The sequence below is a fragment of the Adiantum capillus-veneris genome, chromosome 17, assembly GCF_014529385.1.
Source record: "Adiantum capillus-veneris isolate H3 chromosome 17, ASM1452938v2, whole genome shotgun sequence".
NCBI classification, from domain to species: Eukaryota; Viridiplantae; Streptophyta; class Polypodiopsida; order Polypodiales; family Pteridaceae; genus Adiantum; species Adiantum capillus-veneris.
Window position 1 is genome coordinate 23,632,843 of NC_140947.1, and position 26,933 is coordinate 23,659,775.

Consider the following 26,933-nt stretch of genomic DNA (forward strand, 5'->3'; position numbering starts at 1 on the left):
CAATATGTCTCTCATTTGGTCCAGTGATCAGCAAATCATCAACATAAAGAACCACAATGAGAAATACATCATCCTTACGCTTTACATACAATGTGCTTTCTGTTGGACTGTTACGAAAGCCTCGTTTAACCAAATGAGTGTCAGCTTTCTCATACCAATCACGAGGAGATTGCTTCAACCCATACAAAGCCTTCTTACATTTGCACACCTTGTCCTCTTGTCCTTTTATGACAAAACCGCGAGGCTGCGTTACATAAACTTCCTCAAATATGTCACCATTCAAGAAAGTAGTAACAATGTCTGATTGATGTACACCCCAACCAAAATGAGCTGCCAATGCACATAGAAAACGCACAGTAGTCATAGGACAAGTGGGAGCAAAAGTCTCTTCATAACCTATGCCTTTTTGTTATGCATAACCCTTTGCAACAAGTCGAGCCTTATGGCGATCGATCTCACCATCCGGCTTGCATTTCAACTTGTAAACCCACTTCGTACCAATGGCCTTTTTGCCACGAGGCAAATCACATAAAGTCCATGTGTCATTCTCTATAAGTGCATCATATTCTGATTTCATGGCAGCAATCCAATTTTCTGAATTCTGTGCTTCATCAAAAGACAGAGGCTCCTCAACATCATGTAAAGTAGACACAGCCAAAGCATAACAATCTGATGCATAAGATGCATGGCGAGAGCCTGAACGAGTACGACTAGATAAAGGTGCATCCAATTTACTGTCACGCAAAGTGTGCACCAGCCATTTTGGCATACCTCTAGCCTACTCATTTTCAGCCCTTTTCTCATCAAGTACATCATGTAGATCTGCATCAGTAATAGGCTGTTCTAAAACATTTTCAAAAACCCCCATAGGCTGTACATTTGCCTCATTGGAACTTACATTCGTATTTCCACCACTAAAAAGAGGCAACAAAGTGTCATAAATGTCCTATGAGCTTACATTACTGTCTCTAGTACATGACAACAAGGGCTGAACAGAGTCTTCCACAAACACTACATCCCGTGAAACTAGAATACGTTTTGTTTGCGGATGATACAACCTGTAACCTTTGCTTTCAGCACTATAACCAACAAAAATACATTTGACAGCCTTATCATCCAATTTTCTGCACTGCACTTGTGGCACCAAAGCATATGCCAAACAGCCAAAAACACGCATGTGCTCAATAGAAGGTTTTCTATCATGCCATGCTTCATATGGAGCAATAGACTGCAAAGCTTTAGTAGGACAGCTGTTAAGTACATAAGTGGCACACATGATGGCCTCAAGCCAAAAAGAATGCGGCAAAGCTTGACTTTTGACCATACATCGTGCCATTTCCGTTAGTGACCTGTTTTTCCTCTCAGCAACACCATGTTGCTGAGGTGTATAACGCACTGTACATTGGTGTTTTATCCCACGACTAGCCAGAAATGCATTAAATTCATGAGACATATACTCCCCCCCTCGATCGGAACGGAGGGTGCCCATAGTACATTTTGAGACATTTTCAGCCATAGCCACAAATTGTTTGAAGCACATAAAAACTTCGGACTTCGCTTTAAGCGGAAATACCCATGCATGCCTGGAGTAATCATAATTGAAAGTCACGAAGTACAGGTAATTGCCCAAAGACGGAGTTTGCATGGGCCCACAAACATCACTATGCACAAGCTGCAACCTGCATGTGGCCCTAACTGAACCATCCTTTGGAAACTTAGAACGCTGTATTTTACCCAGAATACAGCCTTCACAAACATGTTTGACAGGTGCTTCAAGAGGCGGCAAAGAAGCAACCATATCAGATTTCTGCAAACGCAGCAAACTGGCAAAATTCAGATGACCAAAACGTGCATGCCAAAGTTTTGCATCTGAAATAGCCCTTGAATCTACAACAGCATTTGCAAAATTTTGTCCACACTTGTCATACAAAGTGAGCTTATACAGCCCACGGCACAAAAGCCCAGATGCAACAATTTCATCACCAAAACTGAGATCATGAACTGTACATCTGTCATCCAGAAATTTGACTACAAGTCCAAGTCTAGCAAGTGCAGATACAGACAAGAGATTCTTCTTGATCCCAGGTACATAAAGTGCATCAACAAGTGTGAAGGAACTGCCATTAGCAGCAGTGAGCACAATCTTTCCAACTCCCTGAACTGGATAAGAGGCGTTGTTGGCACAAGTGACTGAATTCCCATGAGGGACAGACTTGAGAGAGGTAAACAATTCACGATGTGAGGTAATGTGCTTTGTAGCACCACTGTCGAAATACCACACATGTGAATCTGCAGCAAGTGACAAGCATGCATCATGGACAGTAGGATTGTAAGTGCACTCTGCGCTAAAAGCCCATTCTGCATCAACATCAGCATCACAATCTCCTTTCACATAAGACTCAACAATGGCTGCATTTGTAGTGGAACTAGCATTTGCAGTGGAACCACCCTCTTTCTTCTTAGCCTCTTTGGCCTTCAACTGAGGACACGACTTGATCAAGTGATCATTGGCTTTACAATAATGGCAACGCATCTTCTTTTTGCCCTTATCACCAGAATTGCCAGACGAAGTGCTGCCACCAGAAGCATTAGGAACAGAATTTTTGCCACTCACAGCAGAACCATAAGAAGTGGCTGCATTACTGTTACCACCCTTTCTTTGAGAAGCATTAAAAGCCTGTTCAACTGCACGCTGCCTAGTCCTGTTTTTTCTAGAAAGTGACTCTTGCAACAGCAATGTGCATAATGCATCAAACTTGACAACTTCAGAATTTCCTTGGGTCATCAGTCTCCAAGTACTAGCAAAAGTCTGGTAGGAATCTGGTAAGGCATCAAGAACAGTCTGCACAAGGGAACTGTCCGAAATGACTTCACCTGTAGAAATGAGTTGCTCATTGATATCCTTGACACTAGCAAGGAAAGTGTCCATATCATCTTCCTCATGCATAATCTTCGACTCTAGCTCTTTACGCAGCAAAGCAATTTTAGCCTCATTGCGGCCTGCTAGAATATCCCAAGCTTGTTTTGCAGATTTTGCTGAATGGATGTGAGGAATAATGGGGCGCTTCACAGAGAACGCAATCAATGCATGAGCCTGCGCATCCTTAACATCCCAACGAGCTTGTTCTGCCGTAGGCAAAACAACTCTAACAGCTGCAATCCTTGCAGCAAGACCTGCAACATCCTCAACATCGCCTACATCTTAAGAACCAGGACGTACATCAATGCCCTGCACAATGTTCCAGACACCTTTTGACACAAGAACATGTTGCATCATATAAGCCCACATAGGGTACTTGTCCCCATCCAACTTGTCCTCAGCAGTAAACATCTTGAACACATCTGTGTTGTTGTTGTCAACCATGGTAAATGCTGCACCTGATTTGAAAACTGCCCGAAAATAGGAGAAATGGAGCGGGAACAACTTGTGCTATATAGCAGAAACCGTAGAAGACTATAAGGCACCTGTTATGCAGAAAACAGCACTGACAGAAAATCTGCACAAAATGACAAAATAGCCTGTGCAGTACTGCCTGTAGTGGAAACGGAGGCCAAAATGAGCCCAAATCAAAATTCTGAGCAGACCGAGCTCTTCGAGTATTCCCAAAATATTTGTCGACCTGCGAACGCTCGCCAAAGCTCACTGAAATCGGAGAAAGTGAGCAGGCGTGTGCTGGAGCAGCTGGCGACTAAGCCCGGGAGGACGTGACCTGCTCTGATACCAATTGTTGGAATTAGGGTTGCAGAGAAACACACACAGCTTGGAGAAGACGAAGGAAGCTCAAGGCACACAATAGAGAGTGTGTTACTTAGTGTGCAATGGAAAGATAGTTAGCCCTAGAGTGATGGGCGTATAAACAATGCACGGGGGAAAAAACCTCCTAAAGAGGGAAAAAATGCCCCGGCGGTCCTAGTGTGTTCACACACATCACTACCACATGTATATGGTAACAACACAAAAGGGGGGAGCCATAAGCAAGAGCACTATGCTATAGCTTGAGAAGCCAAGCTCAACCTCTCTAGAAGGAGCGCTTGAGTGGAAGCTCATTGTCTTATGCATGTGCATGTGTTGTAATAGGGGATTAGCAAGGGAACTCTATGCCATTGTAAGAGAGAGAGTGATCATTCAATTGAGAGTAGGAAATCTATCATTTCTCCTACTAGTGTAAGCCCAACATTTTCTGAATCAAGGAGGGTGGATTTGGACTAAGCTTGGATACTTTGTCTCCCTTCCAACGTGAAGTAATGGACAACAATGATGCGTAGGTGTCTTGGTGTTTTTTGTTAAGTTCTTGATAGCTTGTCTCTGGGGTTGTCATCAATCTAGCCATAAATCTCACATACTGTAAGAGGGCGACAGGGTGGAGAGGACTCCCCTGGCTTTAAGACAGTGATTGGGGTGGCTTTTCTTGTGATGTGTTGTGGTGAAATTTACGCAAGCTATGTTGAACAAATACTAATCTCACTTTGATTTGTCATGACATATTTGTAAGAAGGTATTAATGCAACAAGCACCCCCTCCCCCTTTCTCTCTCTTTCTTAAATATATAGTTGTGTTTGCTTGATCATTGCCGATACGTTTCAAAGCAGCCCGAGCACTATCTCTCTCTCTCTCTCTCTCTCTCTCTCGTGTTTTAGTGTGTGAGAGTGTTCCATTGGTGTTAGGGTTAGTGTAAATTCCTTGCTTGTTTGTGGGTGCCTCTAACGATTCTCCTCTTTTGCGTCCTAGTTCGCTCTTAAACTAGGTGGTGCCCCTTGTGTAGTTGGGATTGGGCTGTGGGTTTGTTGTTTTGGTTTGTGTTGTGTTGTGCCCCAGCCCCATTCAGCAGCACGGGAGCCTTGAAGGGTGTCTAGAGGTTGCTCTTCTTGTTGCCCGCCCCGGACCGCCTCAAATTGGTGCCCCCACGGAGGATGGCTTGTGTATTTTTGTGTAGAATCAACCTTTAGCATAGTCAAGTAGTTTGCATGAATCACGAAAATTTGTATGATCCCTTCATTCCCATTGCAAGGCAAAAGTTACACATAATTGTTAGTACTAAGTTGCAATTTCAACGTGTCATTCGTAGAATTTTAGTTCCTCTTAGGTTGGCCGAGATAAACGCTTCAGTAAATCCTTTTATTTTGCCTCTCATTAGGTACGACCTTAGTTTGGACGTATATATTTTTGTTTTGTTTTAAGCATTAGGTCATGCATAGACCATGGATAATGGCCCAGGAATAGAGGTTTTCCCCTTCCATTTCACTCCACACATTAGAATAAACATTGCAATTATTAGGAAAATCCATTTTCAACAACGTATGGTGTTCATGTTTGGTGCCCAAAGAGTAGGAGAAATTCTCGCATCACCAAACCCTGTCATCCTACCTCTTATTGATTATCATAGGTCGTTTGATGTGAATATCTTTATTTTGTTGTAGAATAGATTGCAAGCTAGAAAACATTATTGTGTAAATCTTTTTAAGAAAGAAAAACAAAAACGGGTGTCACTTTGAAATCAATTCAATGGAAAGCCAACGCCAAATGTCTGGGTATCCTCTTTTCTTTGGAGAGCCTGGAGAGGATGCAGAATTATTTTTAGCGAATTTCAAGATGTCTTGCCGTATCAAGAGGATAATAACTGATCAAGAACGTGTAGAAATGTTTGAGGTGGTCCTTGGGAAAGATGCTAGCACTTGGTTTGACTCTTTGCCTGAGGAAGTTAAGGGGAATTACACAGAAGTTTTGAATCATTTCAAGAAATACTTCTTTGATCCCCAAAACACTCAAAAATTATGGCAAGACATTGTTTCTCATAAGCAAAAAGACTTAGATGACTACTACTTGTACAAGCAAGAGTTTCTACGTCTTTGGGCTCTATGGATACGAAATGTTGCTAACCCTGGTGATGGTGCAGAATTTCTAAAGAAGGAGAGGTTCATAGCCGGACTCTTTCCTAACCTTAAGGTAAAAGTTGAGGCGGATGCACCTGCTACCTTTGATGCAGCTGAAACTAGGGCTGCTGAGAAATATAGGAAACTCAAGTGCTTAAGGGGAGAGGTTCCAATAGAAGGTCTTAGACCCAAAGGTAAGTCACAAGCATCAACATCGAGGGAGCTTCCTGAGGTAACGGCGGAAGTAATTGAGAAGTTAAACGAATCTTTAAGCAGCTTGTCAATTCACCTTGCACAAGCTGTAGGTCCAAAGGGACAAGCAAAGAAGTCTGAAGAGCGAGATCCACGACCTAGGAGAGTCTTGCAATGTTGGAATTGCGGAGAGTCTGGACATGGGATGTATAATTGTCCTTGGCCCCGTGGGGAGCCAGGGAGACCTAACTTGAATTACCCAGTGATGAATGCAGGTGAAGGAACTTGTCAACAACCAAGGCTTCTACAAAGACCAAATGGACCAAGACCACCTCCACAAGGGGTAGAAGGAGTTCCACCTTTGCCAGATCCAAATGTGCATGTGGTAAAGGTGACAAACTCAAATGAGGTTGACATGGAAGCAAATGGCATTAAGCGTGGCTGAGGAAAAGGTAAAGAGAAAGAGGGTGTCCCATCACAGAGTGACCATGGACAAGGCAAGAAGGCAAAGGAGACAAAGGAAGCTAAGAGGACTCGACATCGTATCAATCTCCAAGACTTCCCTCTTGGACATGGTATGGCTCCATACAACCTGTTGGAAGACATGCGAGGTAAGGGTCCTGATATCTCATGGCCTCAGTTTCTTGCATTATGCCCACAAGTTAGGAGGGATTTAACAAAGGCAGTTAGCACTAGGAGAAAGGTAAAAGATAGTTTTCCTGTTGTAAAAATTACACATGCTGAAATGAACGAGGATATTACACCTGTGCTAGATTGTTACATAAAAGGAAGATTGGTTAGGAAAGGTCTAGTGGATAGGGGTGCACAAATTTGCATCATGACAGAAGGGCTCATGCAAAGACTAGGCATGCACATCCATGAGACACCTGAAATCAAAGTGAAAATGGCAAACAATAGCAAGGCTAGGTGCGTAGGCATTTGTAAAAATGTTTTTGTGGAGGCCTTTGGCATTAAGAAGGCAGTGGATTTCTATGTCATGTCTACCAAGGGAAATGGTTACCCATTTATCCTAGGGAGACCATGGCTAATGAAAATGCGAGCTTTGCAGGATTGGGAGAGTGGGAAATTAATTTGCAGGAATGACAATCATAAGAAGGTTGTCTTTGACATGAAGGAGCAACGCCAAGAGGAGCTCCATGAAGAATCATCTCAAAGTGAGACGGAAGAAGGTTGGACCGATAGCACTTCAGAAGAAGAAAGTAGCGGCAACATTACTGAAGAGGAGTCTTCCATCGAAGTCATGGGGGTAAGGTTTAAGCCAAGCAACCAAGAGACCTCTTGTCAAGGCTTGGAGGAGGTAGGTCCTCAAGAGAACCAAAAGGTGGAAGATGAAGGAATGTTAGAAGGTATGTTGTCTACAACACTTACAAAGGATGAAAGAGAGGAGTTCAAATGTGTGCTAAGGAAATTTCTGAGGCTTTTTGCTAAAGACTACACCGATGTGCGTGGAGTAGATGTTGTTCAACACAAGATTGAGTTTAAGCCAGAGGCCACACCTAAGGCTCAAAAGCTACGAAGGCTAGGAGTCATTAAGGAGCAGGCTCTACTCAAGGAGGTAAGAAAGCTTCTAGCAGCAGGTTTCATTTATCCAGTGGAGAATTCAGAGTGGGTCTCTCCTGTTGTTGTCACTCCTAAGAAAAATGTCAAGTGGAGGGTGTGTGTGGATTACCGTCCCCTCAATGAGGCAACAAAAAGAGATCACTTTCCCCTCCCATTCCAGGATGAGATACTAAATGAGGTAGCTGGTCATGAGAAGTACACTGTGTGCGATGGTTACTCAGGTTAATTTCAAATAGGGATTGCATTGGAGGATCAATTGAAAACAACCTTTATCACTCCTTGGGGTTGTTATGCTTTTAGAGTCATGCCATTTGGTCTGACAAATGCTCCTGCAACATTCCAACGTTTCATGAATATGGTGTTTCAAGCATTCTTTGGAAAGTCAATTAGGGTGTTCATTGATGATTTCTGTATTTATAGCTCAAAATCATTGCATCTACAAAGGGTAGAAGAAGGTTTAAAGAAGCTCTACGACATGGGAGGTCAAGTCAACCCCGATAAGTGCCATATAGGTGAGGATGAAGTAATCTTGCTTGGTCATAAAGTTTCTTACAAAGGCATTGAAGTGGATCCTTCAAAGGAAAAGGCTCTTATTGAGCTACCATCACCCAAGAGTCTTAAGGAGGTCATCTCATTCATTCAAAAGGTGAAGTATATGTCACGCTTCATTCACTTAGCCTCGGAGTTGCTTCATCCTTTGCAAAAGTTGACACAACAAGTAGAATTTGCATGGTCTGATGAGCTTGAAGAGTATTTTTATAACATTAAAGTCATTTTGTCAGAGCTACCAACACTCATGCCTCCTTGTTGGGAGTACACATTCTTTGTTAGCTCTAGTGTTGGAAGGGAAACAATTGGTGTTGTGTTGCTACAACAAGATCCCCACAGTACAAGGATGCGACCCATCTACTTTGCTAGTAGGGTCATGAATGCTTTGGAGAGAGACTACACAGAAGCAGAACTCATGATGCTTTCTCTCATGTTTGCGGTGAGAAAGTTTAGATCCTACCTGCTACCAAAACCTTTTGTAATTCTCATTGCAGAGAATTTGTTCCCTTGGGTGTCATCTCAAATGAATCTTAGTACTAGGATCTCAAAGTGGATTATGGAGTTTCAAGAGTTTCAATACTCTTTCAAGGTAGAAGATAGTGTGCATGCACAATTGGCAGGGATTCTCACTTATAGGGTGCATGAAAAGGAGATTAAGGTGCCTGAAGTAAAGACCCTACCATTGCCACCACCAAAAAGTATTCCTAATGCTTTTACCTTGTTCTTTGATGGAGCTTTTCGTCGAGCCACAGGAAAAGCAGGGGGAGGGCTAGTGTTGCTCAACCCAAGTGGAGAGGTGGTCATGAAAGAGAAGTTCAATCTACCAAGTTCAGCTAGCAACAATGAAGCAGAATACGACACACTAATTCATGGTTTGAAGATATGCATTGGCCAAGGGATAAAACGTCTCATGGTAAAGGGAGATGCACTTCTCATTGTTAAACAGATTTTAGGCATTTGGGCATGCAAGAATGAAAGCTTAAGGACAAAAGTTCATGCCATTCGTAAGATGTTTAATCAGTTTGAAGAAGTGCAACTATATCATATTACGAGGAAACAAAATGAAGATGCCGATTTACTCGCACAACAAGCAGTTACATGTGTTGAGAGAGAAGTGCAGGTCATCATGGTGGCAGCAACTGTCAAGCAACCGAGATACCAGGGATTGGAGTCATTGGCTCCCATTATTCGCTACATTTTGGAGGGTGAGTTTCCACAAGACTTCACGAAGGCTCAGAAGAGGAGACTCATGAAGAAGGCAAGTTTCTATCTCTTCCTTGAAGGCTCCCTCTATCAAAAAGGGAAGGATCAAGTGTGCAGAAGAGTACCAACTATCGAGGAAATTCCAGCCATTCTAAAAGGTTTGCATGAAGAGGCATGTGGTGGTCATTTTGCCCAAGAATCAACTGTGAAGAAGATTTTGCTTGCGGGGTATGTTTGGCCAAGCTTGCATGTGGATGTTCAACATTGGTGTAAAAGCTGTCACAATTGTCAGATAAATGGAAATAGAAGGTTGGTGCATGGCCCGAGGCAAATAGTGCTTGCAAATGGACCCTTTGAAAAGTGGGGCATTGATGCTATGGGTCCTCTGCCTAGGACAAAAAATGGTAAACTCTACATTCTAGTGGCTGTAGACTATATGACTAGGTGGGTGGAAGCACAAAGTGTGGCAAAGGTAAATGAGAGGACAGTGAGCAAATTCGTCTACACTCACATTTGTTGTAGATTTGGCACACCTTTGGAGATTGTTTCTGATAATGGTCCAGGGTTTAGAAAGGGATTGCTCCCAGAAGTCTGTGAAGAACTTCACATTCTACATCGTCACAGTACACCATACTACCCACAGTCAAATGGTTTGGTGGAGAAGGCTAATGGTGTCATTGCAGGAATCATTAGAAAGATGGTGAAAAACAAGACAAAGTTGTGGGATGACTTCTTGGATGGTGCCTTGTGGGCGTATCGAACCACATATAGGGAAGCCACGGAATTCACACCATTTCACTTGGTCTATGGTCAAGAGGCTTTGCAGCCTATCGAGCTCAACATTCCAACAATGCGACTTCATGGCAAAGGAGCACAAGATGATCAGGAGGTATGGATGGATCGACTTCTTACCTTAGCTGAGCTTGAGTGGAAAAGAGAAGCAGCATACGAGTGCTATAAGAGGAAAGCCACACAGATAAAAGAGAAGCTTGACAAGAAACTGAAGGACAAAGGCATCAATGAAGGAGATCTTGTGCTAAGGTATGACAATCGACTCGATAATCGTTTTGATGCCAAATTTGAAACAAGATGGCAGGGGCCATACATAGTCAAGAAGGCTTTCAATTCAAGTTACTATCAGCTTATGGACTTGAATGGTAAAGAGCACTCCAGGAAAGTAAACGGGTATCGCTTGAAGCCCTATTTGAGTCGCCTTCTACCAAAGGATCTACCAAAGATCTGTCAAAAGGCCACTGTCTCATGTAAGTATTGTTACATGAAGCATGAGTGTAACTCTAGCCAAAATTCTGAGGGGCCAAACAATAAAAATCTCGTCAAGGACTCTGAAGCACTCTCTTTGGAAAAGATGCTCTATGATGGTACATGAATATACCATCATCCAGGGGGAGGGCTAATGATAGCCATTTTTTCGGCTCTTTGTAATTGCCACAGTGAGTTACCTCACCCTACCAAAATCACCCAAACACTGTGGCTATCCCTACCATTTCACTGTACATAGGCGTGCGTGAGTCATGGGACTTTTCCCATATCTTCTTAAAAAACCCTCAATTAGCTAGTCATTGGGCTAGTTGAGCCAAAAAAATAAAAAATATAAGTATATTATGGCCCATGCGTATGTAAATATTTCTTTGTATATAGGGCCTAAATAAAAGATTTTTTCATAATTATTTTGGTATTTATTTAAATATTTCTACCTAGGTGTGTGCTATTTATGCTCTGTACATTGCCTCACCATTACCACAATTTTTTCTTACCAGTTTTCATACTCTTTATTCCATATAGAAATATTTTCATGTAAGCTTCTCTTATATTTGGTGTAACTCCACCCCAACAAAAATCCAAAAAAACTAGTTTTATTTATGTGTATATTTTTTCACTATTGTGATTTTTCCCTTCCTACATCTATTTTGTTTTTTTTTCTAAAAAATTAGAACACCAAAAATATTTATCTTTTTATGGTAGCCTCATAATGAGGGAGATTTCTTTTGACCCCTTTATATTTTTTTCCACTTATATTATTTATATTTGACATGTACATATTTTTTAGACCCCTCAATATTTGATTTTCTTAGTTGTACTATTCACTTATATCATAATCTCAACAATATCTTCAATTATAGACCTACCAAATAAGGTCAAGGGTAGGTGGCATGCATACATGCACTATGGAGGGCTCACTCTTGGAGGTATTCAAAAGAATCATCCAAAGAAGGACCCCACAAGGACCTTGTGCAGTGGAAAAAAACGTCGGTTTTGCTGAATTTTTAAAGTTCACTTGCTCTCCGAATTTGGAAAGGTGATACAAATTAAAGTTGTAGCTCGTGGGCTGAACTTTTGCCTCAAATTTTTTCATATTTTTTTGAGCTACGAGCTGTGAGCTATGATTTTATTAGTGGACCCCAATTTTCCCATGCTATGCAGGCACACTCTCTCTTCCACTTTATCATTTTCCTCTTTCACACACACTTCTCCACTCATCATCCCCACCTCTCTCACCACTCCTCTCTGCACCCTACTCACCTTCTCCTCAACCTTGAAGAATAAGAGAAACCATGGTGAACTCATACCTCCCACACACAATTCCATTCCAAAATTGACCACCTCCTCCTCCAATTTACCCATATCTATCAAAAAAACCACAAAATTCAGCCTCTTCTCTTAAAAGACAGCATCATGGTGGTTGATTACTCAGCTTCAATTACCTTGTTTCTCAAGGAAGGTCAAGAGTGGAGAAAAAATGTACCGTCAAAGCTAGTGGACCGTCAACAAGCGTCAAAATTGGCCCTACTCAAGACAGTTGGAGCATCAACCTTGTAAGAAATCCACCTTTTCTTACCTCTTAAGATTTTTTCTTCCTTATTTGTATCCTACATGGATACTCCCATTGTAAATATCCAATTCCATTTGTAAATTAATACTAACTCTACTAACACTAACCCACTATGAAAAGTCCTATCACCTCCATTTCTCTCCTCTCTCTTTCTCCACCAACTTCTTGATAATTCCAAGCAAAAGAAATTAGATAAATGGCTGAAAATCTAACCCAACCATGGTTAGAGGAGTAACCCTAGCCTTCAAAATTGCTATAAAAGGAGGGTGTGGCTAGCACAAAAGGGGGGAGCCATAAGCAAGAGCACTATGCTATAGCTTGAGAAGCCAAGCTCAACCTCTCTAGAAGGAGCTCTTGAGTGGAAGCTCATTGTCTTATGCATGTGCATGTGTTGTAATAGGGGATTAGCAAGGGAACTCTATGCCATTGTAAGAGAGAGAGTGATCATTCAATTGAGAGTAGGAAATCTATCATTTCTCCTACTAGTGTAAGCCCAACATTTGCTGAATCAAGGAGGGTGGATTTGGACTAAGCTTGGATACTTTGTCTCCCTTCCAACGTGAAGTAATGGACAACAATGATGCGTAGGTGTCTTGGTGTTTTTTGTTAAGTTCTTGATAGCTTGTCTCTGGTGTTGTCATCAATCTAGCCATAAATCCCACATACTGTAAGAGGGCGACAGGGTGGAGAGGACTCCCCTGGCTTTAAGACAGTGATTGGGGTGGCTTTTCTTGTGATGTGTTGTGGTGAAATTTACGCAAGCTATGTTGAACAAATACTAATCTCACTTTGATTTGTCATGACATATTTGTAAGAAGGTATTAATGCAACAAGCACCCCCTCCCCCTTTCTCTCTCTTTCTTAAATATATAGTTGTGTTTGCTTGATCATTGCCGATACGTTTCAAAGCAGTCCGAGCACTATCTCTCTCTCTATCTCTCTCTCTCTCTCTCTCTCTCTCTCGTGTTTTAGTGTGTGAGAGTGTTCCATTGGTGTTAGGGTTAGTGTAAATTCCTTGCTTGTTTGTGGGTTGCTCTAACGATTCTCCTCTTTTGCGTCCTAGTTCGCTCTTAAACTAGGTGGTGCCCCTTGTGTAGTTGGGATTGGGCTGTGGGTTTGTTGTTTTGGTTTGTGTTGTGTTGTGCCCCAGCCCCATTGAGCAGCACGGGAGCCTTGAAGGGTGTCTAGAGGTTGCTCTTCTTGTTGCCCGCCCCGGACCGCCTCAGTACACACACACACACACACACACACACACACACACACACACACACACACACACACACACACACACACACACACACACACACACACACACACACACACACACACACACACACACACACACACACACACACACACACACGTACGTACATTTGGCATATGTAGCTGATGGGCACCCTCCTAGCTAACCACACCTTATTGAGCCTAACATTTTGATGTAATCCCTATCATATTTCTTGGTGGAAAGCTTTGTAAAAGATCCATTATGATTTTTCAGTCAAATGATTTATATTCAAAGTTGTATGTTTTTATTGCTCAAAATCCTTAGTTTCAAAAAAAAATTGTAACATTATGAAAGAGCTCTGTACGTACAATTGTGAGTGGCTACTGAGCAACAACTTGAACTGATTTCTCTCCTCATCTTGAAATCAAAATTCTGTTCCAAGAATTGCATTGTGTTCCTTGTCTCTTGCTCTTTCATTTAAGCATAATCATAATTCTGTTCCAAGAATTGCATTGTGTTCCTTGTCTCAGTTTAGATGTGGTTTGCGACTACCTATCTGTGAGCTAAATTGATAGATTTGAGTGCCAAAATGATTTTTTGACATTTTGACCATAGGGGAATGTTCCTAGACCTTAGGGAAACCTATCTGGATTGTTTTAGTAGTTTTCATCAAGACCTAGACCATGATGGATTGGGATTTTGGTACCTTGCCTTCAAACTTTGTAGATAGTGCTTGTAGGCCTATTATACATCATATTTGGCCATCCAACATTTGTGGCTATGCACAAAAAAATTGATGTTTCTCTTGTACGTATGAATTGGAAGATTTGAGGACCTCATAGACAAACCATGCCTCTTTGAAGGATAAAAAATTATGTCTTTTATATGTACAAAATGCATTCTCTTTAATTCAATTGTGTTGCTAGTTGTGTGTTGATGGTAGGTGTGCTTAAAATCTAAGAGGTGTTAGGGGCTAACCACCCTAATAGTATTTCAGTACAGGTACACAATAAAATTGCATGCTACACTATACTAATGCATAAGAGAATACTGAAGAACACATTGAATAGAGAAGAGAATGCACTGCATTAATCAATGTTCATCAATCCACAAGCGCTTACAAACAACACCAAGAGAAGTGCGACATCATAAGAGAGAAGCTAAGTGCCGAACTGCAAGACATGGTCAAGAACTAAGAAGAACCTTTCTACCTTCACATGACCATCTAGTTACAACTTCCAAAGTAATGGTGTAAATACACCCTCAGAGCCCAAAGCTAGAACCTTGGTTATTGCCTCTACAGGTAAATACTGAAATGTTACTGAGGCATCAATGCTTGTAACACTTGGCACACCCGGTGAGCAATGTTTGCAAAACATTGTAAGAACCCAGAAAAACCCTTGACATAAAAACATGACAACCAAAATGAAGTCTTGCTTGAAGTTATTGCTCCTGAACACCTGTTTCTTCAGTTTCTGCCACTCCTTCTCACTGTGCATTCACATCATCACCAACTTCCATCAGTGTAACCTCAATAATTGGATCTTCTGACATTACTTCAACAATTTTCATCGATGGGTCTTCAAGTTGTTGCTGATCACCTATATCATCATTGTGTGTAACTTCAACTGAAACTGCACCATATACTTCATCATGAGCTGTACTATGAACTTCAACTTCAATTGTAGTCTGATCTGCATCAGTTGTTGTAGTATCCATTTGCACATCCATCTGTACCTGCTACTGCAATTGTGCATAGTGCTCCTTTAACTCAGCAAATTGTCTCTCCAAAATAAGAATTTCCTCCTTTGTCTCCTCCTATGCAAAAGCTTGATAAGGTTTACTCACAACATCATACATTTTGATCTTAATTTGTTCCCACACCACTTTCATATACTCTATAACTTCATTTTTCATTTTGTCTATATCTCTTGAGCTGACATACCAACCATCTACATCTAGCTCTTGATCAGACATGTCTCTAATCTTTTCTTCAACTTTCCTGCAAGCTACAACCCTGCTTAACAATATCCTGTTGCTACTTTCCAATGTAGCATTGACAAAAGACATTTCAGTTAGTTGTGATTGTAGTATCTAAAACCACTCCTCCTTCCACTGAGAAATTTTTACTGAATTCTTTTCCCTGAATGACACCACCTATTTATAAGATTTCAACTCCTGATGCATGAGTTCCTGACTTTCAATCAATTCCTGAACTTTCTTGTTCAAAAGTTCTATTTCAGTGTGTGCCTTTTTTGTTGGAATTAGAGTTGCACAGAAACACACACAGATTGGAGAAGATGAAGGAAGCTCAAGGCACACAATAGAGAGTGTGTTACTTAGTGTGCAATGGAAAGATAGATAGCCCTAGAGTGATGGGCGTATATACAATGCACAGGGGAAAAAACCTCCTAAAGAGGGAAAAAATGCCCCGGCGGTCCTAGTGTGTTCACACACATCACTACCACACGTATATGGCAACAAATCCCCCCTGGAGTGATGCGGTGAATGAGAGCTGGCACATTAGTAAAGGGAAGTGCCATGCCCTGAGGACAGGATCAGTCCACAAAGGGGAGTAAGCCCAAAGCTTTGCGGAAAGCTTCAAGCTTCTCACGAGACAATGCCTTTGTGAAAAGATCTGTAAGGTTGTCCTGTGTTGGCACATAAGCCAAGCTGATCTCTCCTGCTGAGAGCCTCTCCCTGACATAGTGGTAATGCACCTCAATGTGCTTTGTGCGAGCATGAAAAACTGGGTTCCTCGCAACTGCCAATGCGCTCTGACTGTCAGTGTAAATAGTGTTGGCAGTGTCCAGTCCAACACCCAAATCAGCCATAAGGCGTCTTAGCCATACACACTCAACCATAGCTGTGAAGACTGCCCTGTACTCAGCCTCACAACTCGAAGTGGCCAGAGTAGGTTGCTTCTTGCTCAACCATGATATACATGAACTGCCAAGCATGAAACAAAAACCACTTGTGGACATTCGCGTGTCAAAACAACCAGCCCAATCTGAGTCCGAAAAAGCATGTAAGTCTGGCGGCAATGATCCCCCCTTGGGATAAAACAAGCCAAGATGTAAAGTGCCACTAAGGTAGCGGAAAATCCTCTTGATAGATGCCTGCCAATGCTTAGACCCTGGGCTATGCATAAATCCGCTGACCTGTGAGACTGTAAACTGAATATCCGGCCTCGTGTTGCATACATAAATGAGGCAGCCAACAGCAGTTTGGTAAAGAGTGACATCAGCAGGATCACCAGAATCATGTAGACTCAACTTCAAACCTGTTTCCATGGGAGTGGCAATAGGTTTGCAATCGTCAAGTCCAAACTTACATAGCAATGTCTCTATGTAACTTTTCTGACACAAGGCAATACCACCATCACACTGCTTAAACTGTATACCCAAATAATGATGCAACAGCCCCAAATCTTTCATCTTGAAAGTAGCATTCAAATCAGCCTTAAATTAAGCAATATGTCTCTCATTTGGTCCAGTGATCAGCAAATCATCAACATAAAGAACCACAATGAGAAGTACATCACCCTCACGCTTTACATACAATGTGCTTTCTGTTGGACTGTTATGAAAGCCTTGTTTGACCAAATGAGTGTCAGATTTCTCATACCAAGCACGAGGAGATTGCTTCAACCCATACAAAGCCTTGTTACATTTGCACACTTTGTCCTCTTGTCCTTTTATGACAAAACCGCGAGGCTGCGTTACATAAACTTCCTAAAATATGTCACCATTCAAGAAAGTAGTAACAATGTCTGATTGATGTACATCCCAACCAAAATGAGCTGCCAATGCACATAGAAAACGCATAGTAGTCATACGACAAGTGGGAGCAAAAGTCTCTTCATAATCTATGCCTTTTTGCTGTGCATAACCCTTTGCAACAAGTCGAGCCTTATGGCGATCGATCTCACCATTCGGCTTGCGTTTCAACTTGTAAACCCACTTCATACCAATGGCCTTTTTGCCAGGCGGCAGATCACATAAAGTCCATGTGTCATTTTCTATAAGTGCATCATATTCTGATTGCATGGCAGCCATCCAATTTTTTGAATTTTGTGCTTCATCAAAAGTCAGAGGCTCCTCAACATCATGTAAGCTAGACACAGCCAAAGCATAACAATCTGATGCATAAGATGCATGGCAAGAGCCTGAACGAGTACGACTAGACAAAGGAGCATCCAATTTACTGTCACGCAAAGTGTGCACCAGCCATTTTCGCATACCTCTAGCCTGCTCATTTTCAGCCCTTTCCTCATCAAGTACATCATGTACATCTGCATCAATAATAGGCTGATATAGAACATTTTCAGAAACCCCCATAGGCTGCATATTTTCCTCATTGGAACTTACATTCGTATTTCCACCATTGGAAAGAGGCAACAAAGTGTCATAAATGTCCTATGAGCTTACATTACTGTCTCTAGTACGTGACAGCAAGGGCTGAACAGAATCTTCCACAAACACTACATCCCGAGAAACCAGAATACGTTTTGTTTGCAGATGATACAACCTGCAACCTTTGCTTTCAGCACTATAACCAACAAAAATACATTTGACAGCCTTATCATCCAATTTTCTGCGCTGCACTTGTGGCACCAAAGCATATGACAAACAACCAAAACACGCATGTGCTCAATAGAAGGTTTTCTATCATGCCATGCTTCATATGGAGTAATAGACTGCAAAGCTTTCGTAGGACACCTGTTAAGTATATAAGTGGCACACATAATGGCCTCAAGCCAAAAAGAATGCGGCAAAGCTTGACTTTTGACCATACATCGTGCCATTTCCGTCAGTGACCTGTTTTTCCTCTCAGCAACACCATTTTGCTGAGGTGTATAAGGCACTGTACATTGGTGTTTTATCCCACGACTAGCCAGAAATGCATTAAATTCATGAGACATATACTCCCCCCCTCGATCGGAACAGAGGGTGCCCATAGTACATTTTGAGACATTTTCAGCCATAGCCAGAAATTGTTTGAAGCACATAAAAACTTCGGACTTCGCTTTCAGCGGAAATACCCATGCATGCCTGGAGGAATCATCAATGAAAGTCACGAAGTACAGGTCATTGCCCAAGGACGGAGTTTGCATGGGCCCACAAACATCACTATGCACAAGCTGCAACCTGCATGTGGCCCTAACTGAACCATCCTTTGGAAATTTAGAACGCTGCATCTTACCCAAAATACAGCCTTCACAAACATGTTTGACAGGTGCTTCAAGAGACGGCAAAGAAGCAACCATATTAGATTTCTGCAAACGCAGCAAACTGGCAAAATTCAGATGACCAAAACGTGCATGCCAAAGTTTTTCATCTGAAATAGCCCTTGAATCTGCAACAACACTTGGAAAATTTTATCCACACTTGTCATGCAAAGTGAGCTTATACAACCCACAACACAAAAGGCCAGATGCAACAATTTCATCACCAAAACTGAGATCAAGAACTGTACATCTGTCATCCACAAATTTGACTACAAGTCCAAGTCTAGCAAGTGCGGATACAGACAAGAGATTCTTCTTGATCCCAGGTACATAAAGTGCATCAACAAGTGTGAAGGAACTGCCATTAGCAGCAGTGAGCACAATCTTTCCAACTCCTTGAATTGGATAAGAGGCGTTGTTGGCACAAGTGAATGAATTCCCATGAGGGACTGACTCGAGAGAGGTAAACAATTCACGATCTGAGGTAATGTGCTTTGTAGCACCACTGTCAAAATACCACACATGTGAATCTGTAGCAACTGACAAGCATGCATCATGGACAGCAGGATTGTAAGTGCACTCTGCGCTAAAAGCCCATTCTGCATCATCATCAGCAACACAGTCTCCTTTCACAGAAGACTCAACAATGGCAACATTTGTAGTGGAACTAGCATTTGCAGTGGAACCACCCTCTTTCTTCTTAGCCTCTTTGGCCTTCAACTGAGGACACGACTTGATCAAGTGATAATTGGCTTTACAATAATGGCAACGCATCTTCTTTCTTCCCTTATCACCAGAATTGCCAGACGAAGTGCTGCCAACAGAAGCATTAGGAATAGAATTTTTGCCACTCGCAGCAGAACCATAAGAAGTGGCTGCATTACTGTTACCACCCTTTCTTTGAGAAGCAATAAAAGCCTGTTCAAATGCATGCTGCCTAGTCCTGTTTTTTCTGGAAAGTGACTCTTGCAACAGCAATGTGCATTTAATGCATCAAACTTGACAACTTCAGGATTTCCTTGGGTCATAAGTCTCCAAGTACTAGCAAAAGTCTGGTAGGAATCTGGTAAGGCATCAAGAACAGTCTGCACAAGGGAACTGTCTGAAATAACTTCACCTGCAGAAATAAGCTGCTCATTGATATCCTTGACACTAGCAAGGAAAGTTTCCATATCGTCTTCCTCATGCATAATCTTCGACTCCAGCTCTTTACGAAGCAAAGCAATTTTAGCGTCATTGTGGCTTGCATAAAGACCTGCTAAAATATCCCAAACCTATTTTGCAGATCTTGCTGAACGGGTGTGAGGAACAATGGTGCGCTTCACAGACAACGCAATCAATGCATGAGCCTGCGCATCCTTAACATGCCAACGAGCTTGTTCTGCCGCAGGCAAAACAACTCTAATAGTTGCAATCCTTGTAGCAAGACCTGCAACATCATCAACATCGCCTACATCCTCAGAACCAGGACGTACATCAATGCCCTGCACAATGTTCCAGACACCCTTTGACACAAGAACATGTTGCATCATATAAGCCCACATAGGGTAGTTGTCCCCATCCAACTTGTCCTCAACAGCAAACATCTTAAACACATCTGTGTTGTTGTTGTCAGCCATGGTAAATGCTACACCTGATGTGAAAACTGCACGAAAACAACCTGTGCTATATAGCACAAACCGTAGAAGACTATAAGGCACCTGTTATGCAAAAAACGGCACTGACAGAAATCCTGCACAAAATGACGAAATAGCCTGTGCAGTACTGCCTGTAGTGGAAACGGAGGTCGGTATGAGCCCAAATCAAAAATTTGAGCAGACCTGCGAACGCTTGCCAAAGCTCACTGAAATTGGAAAAAGTGAGCAGGCGTGTGCTGGAGCAGCTGGCGACTAAGCCCAGGAGGACGTGACCTGCTCTGATACCAATTGTTGGAATTAGGGTTGCAGAGAAACACACACAACTTGGAGAAGACGAAGGAAGCTCAAGGCACACAATAGAGAGTGTGTTACTTAGTGTGCAATGGAAAGATAGATAGCCCTAGAGTGATGGGCGTATATACAATGCACGGGGGAAAAAACCTCCTAAAGAGGGAAAAAATGCCCCGGTGGTCCTAGTGTGTTCACACACATCACTACCACATGTATATGGTAACATTTTTATCCTTTAAAGCTCCTTTTTTAATCTATTTCAGTTCAGCATGCAGACCATCATTCTCTCTACTAAAAAAGGTAAGATCTAGAGATTGCTACTCAACATGTTCTTTAACTGCTTTAGTGCAGTTTGCACTTCATCCAATGACACAATAAAAGAATGAGCCTTAGAAATTGTAGGCCTCTCCAGAATTTGATTCCCAAACATTGCTACAGGTTCCTCCCCTGCCAATTTGTCCTTTAATTTTCTGATCTTGAAACTTGTTTTAGCAATTGAAGACATAACAGTTTGTCAGTCAAATGCAATGCAGTGTCAGTAAATAAGTCTGCAAACTCTTTATCCATTTTATCCTTTACTGCATCCAAAGACTCCTGTTGTGAATAATCTGCAGATAAAAGATCTTGAACATCTGTAGTCATTTGCAAAGGCCTATGATCAAATTGCAATTTCTGTCTTTTCTCCCTTTTCACTGTACTAATCTTGCATCTTCAATCACCTGTGCTGGAATTTGAGACATTCTCCCCTACGGAATACTTTTGTTATTGACATACTAAAAGATAGCAGCTAGATAAGGCCCAACTTTAGTAGTCCTGTCTTTCCTTTTCTGCTTTGTGTAAATTTCAAACTTGATTTTGTCAAATAAGATCTTATCCCATCCCATTTGTCTACCACTCTCAGCTGCCAACAAAATGCCATAGTTTTCCCTACTAATGTATTCTGATTTCACCAGCAAAAAGACTCTCTCTATAAACCACTTGACCTACTGAAGTTTACATGAATTCTTCATGACTGTCAATTGATAATAATGCCTTTCCCCCTGAGACTGATCAAAGGCCTTGGTCATATCCTTTTCAGTTGCCTTACTTACTTCATTATCATCTGCAGTAGAAAGGTCAAACACCTTGGCAACTAACTCTTCAGTCAAGAAGTCCCGTTTTGAAAACTTGTCCATCATTCATCTACAGGTGCTTCAAGTAGATTGAGGCCATCTGGTGATTTCTCCAACTTGCCCAAGGCAATCTTGAAAAATCAAGCAAACCAATAGTACAAGCCATAAATCATTTGCCCGGGGAGGTCACCTAATAAAAATGTAACCTATCACGTGAGTTCAACAGAAGGGTATTTAAAGTTCTTGAAACTTACAGAAATATATATACAGAAGGGAATTATTTTTTCAAATTTGAAAAAAACTTATAGATTTTAAAAGAAAAGGGTACATTATATTCTTAACAAAGTTCACAGATAAGGGGTTTTACAAACATGTCTTGAACGCACGTGATATGGTAGTTTTACGCATAGTGAACCCCCCGAGATCATTTGCCTCAGTGTGCTCTAAATCATTCCTGAAGTTGAGAAAAATGTAATAAAAAAATATATCGTCCCTTGTAGGCTGTACCATGTGAGTAGGAGTAACCATTTCCGGCTCATAATCTGAACTTGGGTCTGGCACCATTGGACCTTGATAGCGAGTTTTCCTTGCAGATCGCTTTAGTGTAGGTGCAACTTCTTCCTCTTCTCTTGTATCCAGACTAGCACTCGCAGACGAGTTGCAGACTATCAACATTTTCACCCCCTTCGTAAAACGCAAAGGCTTGTTGTACACAAGGTGGTGATTACGCATTACCCCTTTGCAGTCATAACTAATCACTCTGCCAAATTCATCATTAATAGGATGTCCCCCTTGATTCCCGATGATTTGTCCAAAAAATGGTTTGAGTCGGAATCCATTAATTGGCTTCTCAAATATTTGACCTCCCTGATCAGACAGTATGAAAGTATTTGGTCCCACTGGCTTGACTATTTGAAATGGCCCCACATACTTGAGTTTGAGTTTTCTTGGCCTCAATCCTAATGTATTGAGTAGTATCCATCTGGCCAATCTTCCTGACAGATGTGGTTTGTTCACCAAATAAATAAGGGCCTGATTATCTACATGGAGGATTACCCTACTGGCCAAAAAGATAATGTCTTAATTTTGCAATGCATAGATAATTCCCAAGCATTCTCTCTCGGTCACTGTGCAATTCTTCTCTGCAGGTGTCAATACTCTGCTTGCATAATAAATTGGTCTAAACCAACCTCTTCTAGTTTCTTGCATCAATGCTGCACCCACTGCCACATGAGGTGCATCCACAAAAATATGGAATGGTAATTTCCAATCCAGAACAATGAAAATTGGTGCTACAGTCAACATCTTCTTCAGAATCCTGAATGCTCTACCTTGCTCTTCTCCCCATACAAATACTACATATTTATTTGTAAGCTTTGTTAGTGGTGTACAAACATGTGCTAAATATCTCAAAAATCTGTTATGCCACTTCACTTGACCCAAAAATCTAGCCAATTGCTTAATTGTCCTTGGTTGTGCTGCTTTACTGATTGCTTCCACCCTACTTGGATCTACAGATACTCCTTCCTCAGAAATTACATGACCCAAGAGAATTCCTCTCTTAACTGCAAATGCATACTTGGCTGGGTTTAGTGCCAGTCTGAATTCCCTGCATTTCTGAAAACACAACCTCAAGTGCTCAAGATGCTCCTGCTTCTTTCCAAAAACACTAAAATCATCCAAAAAAACTCTCATAAATGTTGTAAGGAATTCAACAAACACACGCTGTACCACCTTCTGAAATGTTGGTGGACCAAAATGTCATCACATTGATAGCATAAACTCCCCACTCAGTGAATAAAGCTGTTTTCTCCCTGTCCTCAAGTGCCATTAAGGTCTGGTTGTATCCACTAAAACCATCGAGGAAACTATAAAGTTCATGTCCAGCTACTGCATCCAATAGTGTATCACAAAAAGGTAATGGAAATGGATCAGTTATTGTAGCAGCATTCAGTTTCCTATAATCTACACACACCCTGATCTTTCCATTCTTCTTGGGAACAACAATAATTGGTGACAACCAAGTGACCTTATCCAATGGGTAAATGAAACCCACAGCCAACAGTTTATCAATCTCCTCTTTCATCTGTTTGGCATAGTAAGGATTCATCTGCACCTTTGTTGTACCACTGGAACTACATCTGCTTTCAAGTTAATTTTGTGTTGACAAAAGCTAGCATCTACTCCCTTCATATCTGTATATTTCCATGCAAAAAACATCTTTAAACTCTAGCAACAACTCCTTCAATTTCTTCCTAAACTCTTCATCCAATTCAGCTAACACCCTCACTATTTGTGGTTCCTCATGAGTGTTTAGGTTTAGTTCTTGCATTTCATCCTAAGTGACCTGTTACCATATACATGTGGTAGTGATGTGTGTGAACACACTAGGACCGCCGGGGCATTTTTCCCCTCTTTAGGAGGTTTCCCCCCCCGTGCATTGTATATACACCCATCACTCTAGGGCTACTTTCCATTGCACACTAAGTAACATACTCTCTATTGTGTGCCTTGAGCTTCCTTCATCTTCTCCAAGCTGTGTGCATTTCTCTACAACCCTAATTCCAACAATTGGTATCATAGGAGGTTACGTCCTCCTGGGCTTAGTCGCCAGCTGCTCCAGCACACGCCTGCTCACTTTCTCTGATTACACTGAGATTTCTGATTCGGGCTCATTTTGTCCTCCGTTTCCACTACAGATAGATCTGCACAAGCAATTTTGTCATTTTGTGCAAGATTTTTGTCAGTGCCGTTTTTTGCATAACATGTGCCTTACAGTCTGCTATGGTTTGTGCTATTTAGCACGTGTTGTTCCCACTCTGTTTCTCCTCTTTTTGGGCAGTTTTCACATCAAGTGCAACATTTACCATGGCTGACAACAACACAGATGTCCTTAAGATGTTTGCTGCTGAGGACACGTTGGGTGGGGAAAATTACCCTTTGTGGGCTTATATGATGCAAAACGTTCTTGTGTCAAAGGACGTCTGGAATATTGTGCAGGGCATTGATGTACGTCCTGGTTCTGAGGATGTAGGCGATGTTGCAGGTCTTGCTACAAGGATTGCTGCTATTAGAGTTGTTTTGCCTATGGTAGAACAAGCTCGTTGGGATGTAAAGGATGCACAAGCTCATGCAGTGATTGCATTGTTTGTGAAGCGCACCATTGTTCGTCACATCCGTTCAGCAAAATATGCAAAACAGGCTTGGGATATTCTAACAGGTCTTTATGCAAGCCGCAATGAGGCTAAAATTGCTTTGCTCCGTAAAGTCAAAGATTATGCATGAGGAAGATGATATGGACTTTCTTACTGGTGTCAAGGATATCAATGAGCAACTTATTTCTACATGTGAAGACATTTCAGACAGTTCCCTTGTGCAGACTGTCTTGATGCCTTACCAGATTCTTACCAGACTTTTGCTAGTACTTGGAGACTTATGACCCAAGGAAATTCAAAAGTTGTTAAGTTTGATGCGTTATGCACATTGCTGTTGTAAGAGTCACTTTCGAGAAAAAACAGGACTAGACAACGTGCAGTTGAACATGCTTTTATTGCTTCTCAAAGAAAATGTGGTAACAGTAATGGAACCACTTCTTATGGTTCTGCTGTGAGTGGCAAAACTTCTGTTCCTAATGCTTCTGCTGGCAGCAATTGATCACTTGATCAAGCAGTGTCCTACGTTGAACGCCAAAGAGGCTAAGAAGAAAGAGGGTGGTTCCACTGCAAATGCTAGTTCCACTACAAATGCATCCATTGTTGAGTCTTCTATGAAAGGAGACTGTGTTGCTGACGTTGATGCAGAATGGGCTTTTAGTGCAGAGTACACTTACAATCTTGCTGTCCATGATGCATGCTTGTCAGTTGTTGCTGTAGATTCACATGTGTGGTATTTCGATAGTGGTGCTACAAAGCACATTAATCGTGAATTGTTCACCTCTCTCGAGTCTGTCCCTCATGGAAATTCAGTCACTTGTGCCAAAAATGCCTCTTATCCGGTTCAGGGAGTTGAAAAGATTGTGCTTACTGTTGCAAATGGCAGTTCTTTCACACTTGTTGATGCATTTTATGTACCTGGGATCAAGAAGAATCTTTTGTCTGTATTTGCACTTGCTAGACTTGGACTGAAGCAATCTCCTTGTGCTTGGTATGAGAAAGTTGACACTCATTTGGTGAAACAAGGCTTTCGTAACAATCCAACAGAAAGCACATTGTATGTAAAGCGTGAGGGTGATGTACTTCTCATTTGTGGTTCTTTATGTAGATCATTTACTGATCACTAGACCAAATTAGAGACATATTGCTGAATTTAAGGCTGATTTGGATGCTACTTTCAAGATGAAAGATTTGGGGTTGTTGCATCATTATTTGGGCATACAGTTTAAGCAATGTGATGGTGGTATTGCCTTGTGTTAGAAAAGTTACATAGAGACATTGCTATGTAAGTTTGGACTTGAGGATTGCAAACCTATTGCCACTCCCATGGAAACAGGTTTGAAGTTGAGTCTACATGATGCTGGCGATCCTGCTGATGTGACTCTTTACCAAACTGCTATTGGCTGCCTCATTTATGTATGCAACACGAGGCCAAATATTCAGTTTGCAGTCTCACAGGTGAGCAGATTTATGCATAGCTCAGGGTCTAAGCATTTGCAGACTGTCAAGAGGATTTTTTACTACCTTAGTGGCACTTTACATCTTGGCTTGTTTTATCGCAAGGGGGGATCATTGCCACTAGATTTACATGCTTTTTCGAACTCAGATTGGGCTAGTTTTTTTGACACATGAGTGTCCACAAGCGGTTTTTGTTTCATGCTTGCAGTTCATGTATATCATGGTTGAGCAAGAAGCAACCTACTGTGGCCACTTCGAGTTGTGAGACTGAGTACAGGGCAGTCTTCATAGCTACGGTTGAGTGTGTATGGCGTCAGACGCCTTATGGCTGATTTGGGTGTTGGAAAAGACACTCCCAACACTATTTACACTGACAGTCAGAGTGCATTGGCAGTCACAAACGAACCCAATTTTTCATGCTCGCACAAAGCACATTGAGGTGCATTACCACTATGTCAGGGAGAGGCTCTCAGCAGGAGAGATCAACTTGGCTTATGTGCCAACACAGGACAACCTTGTAGATCTTTTCACAAAGGCATTGTCTCATGAGAAGCTCGAAGCTTTCCGCAAAGCGTTGGGCT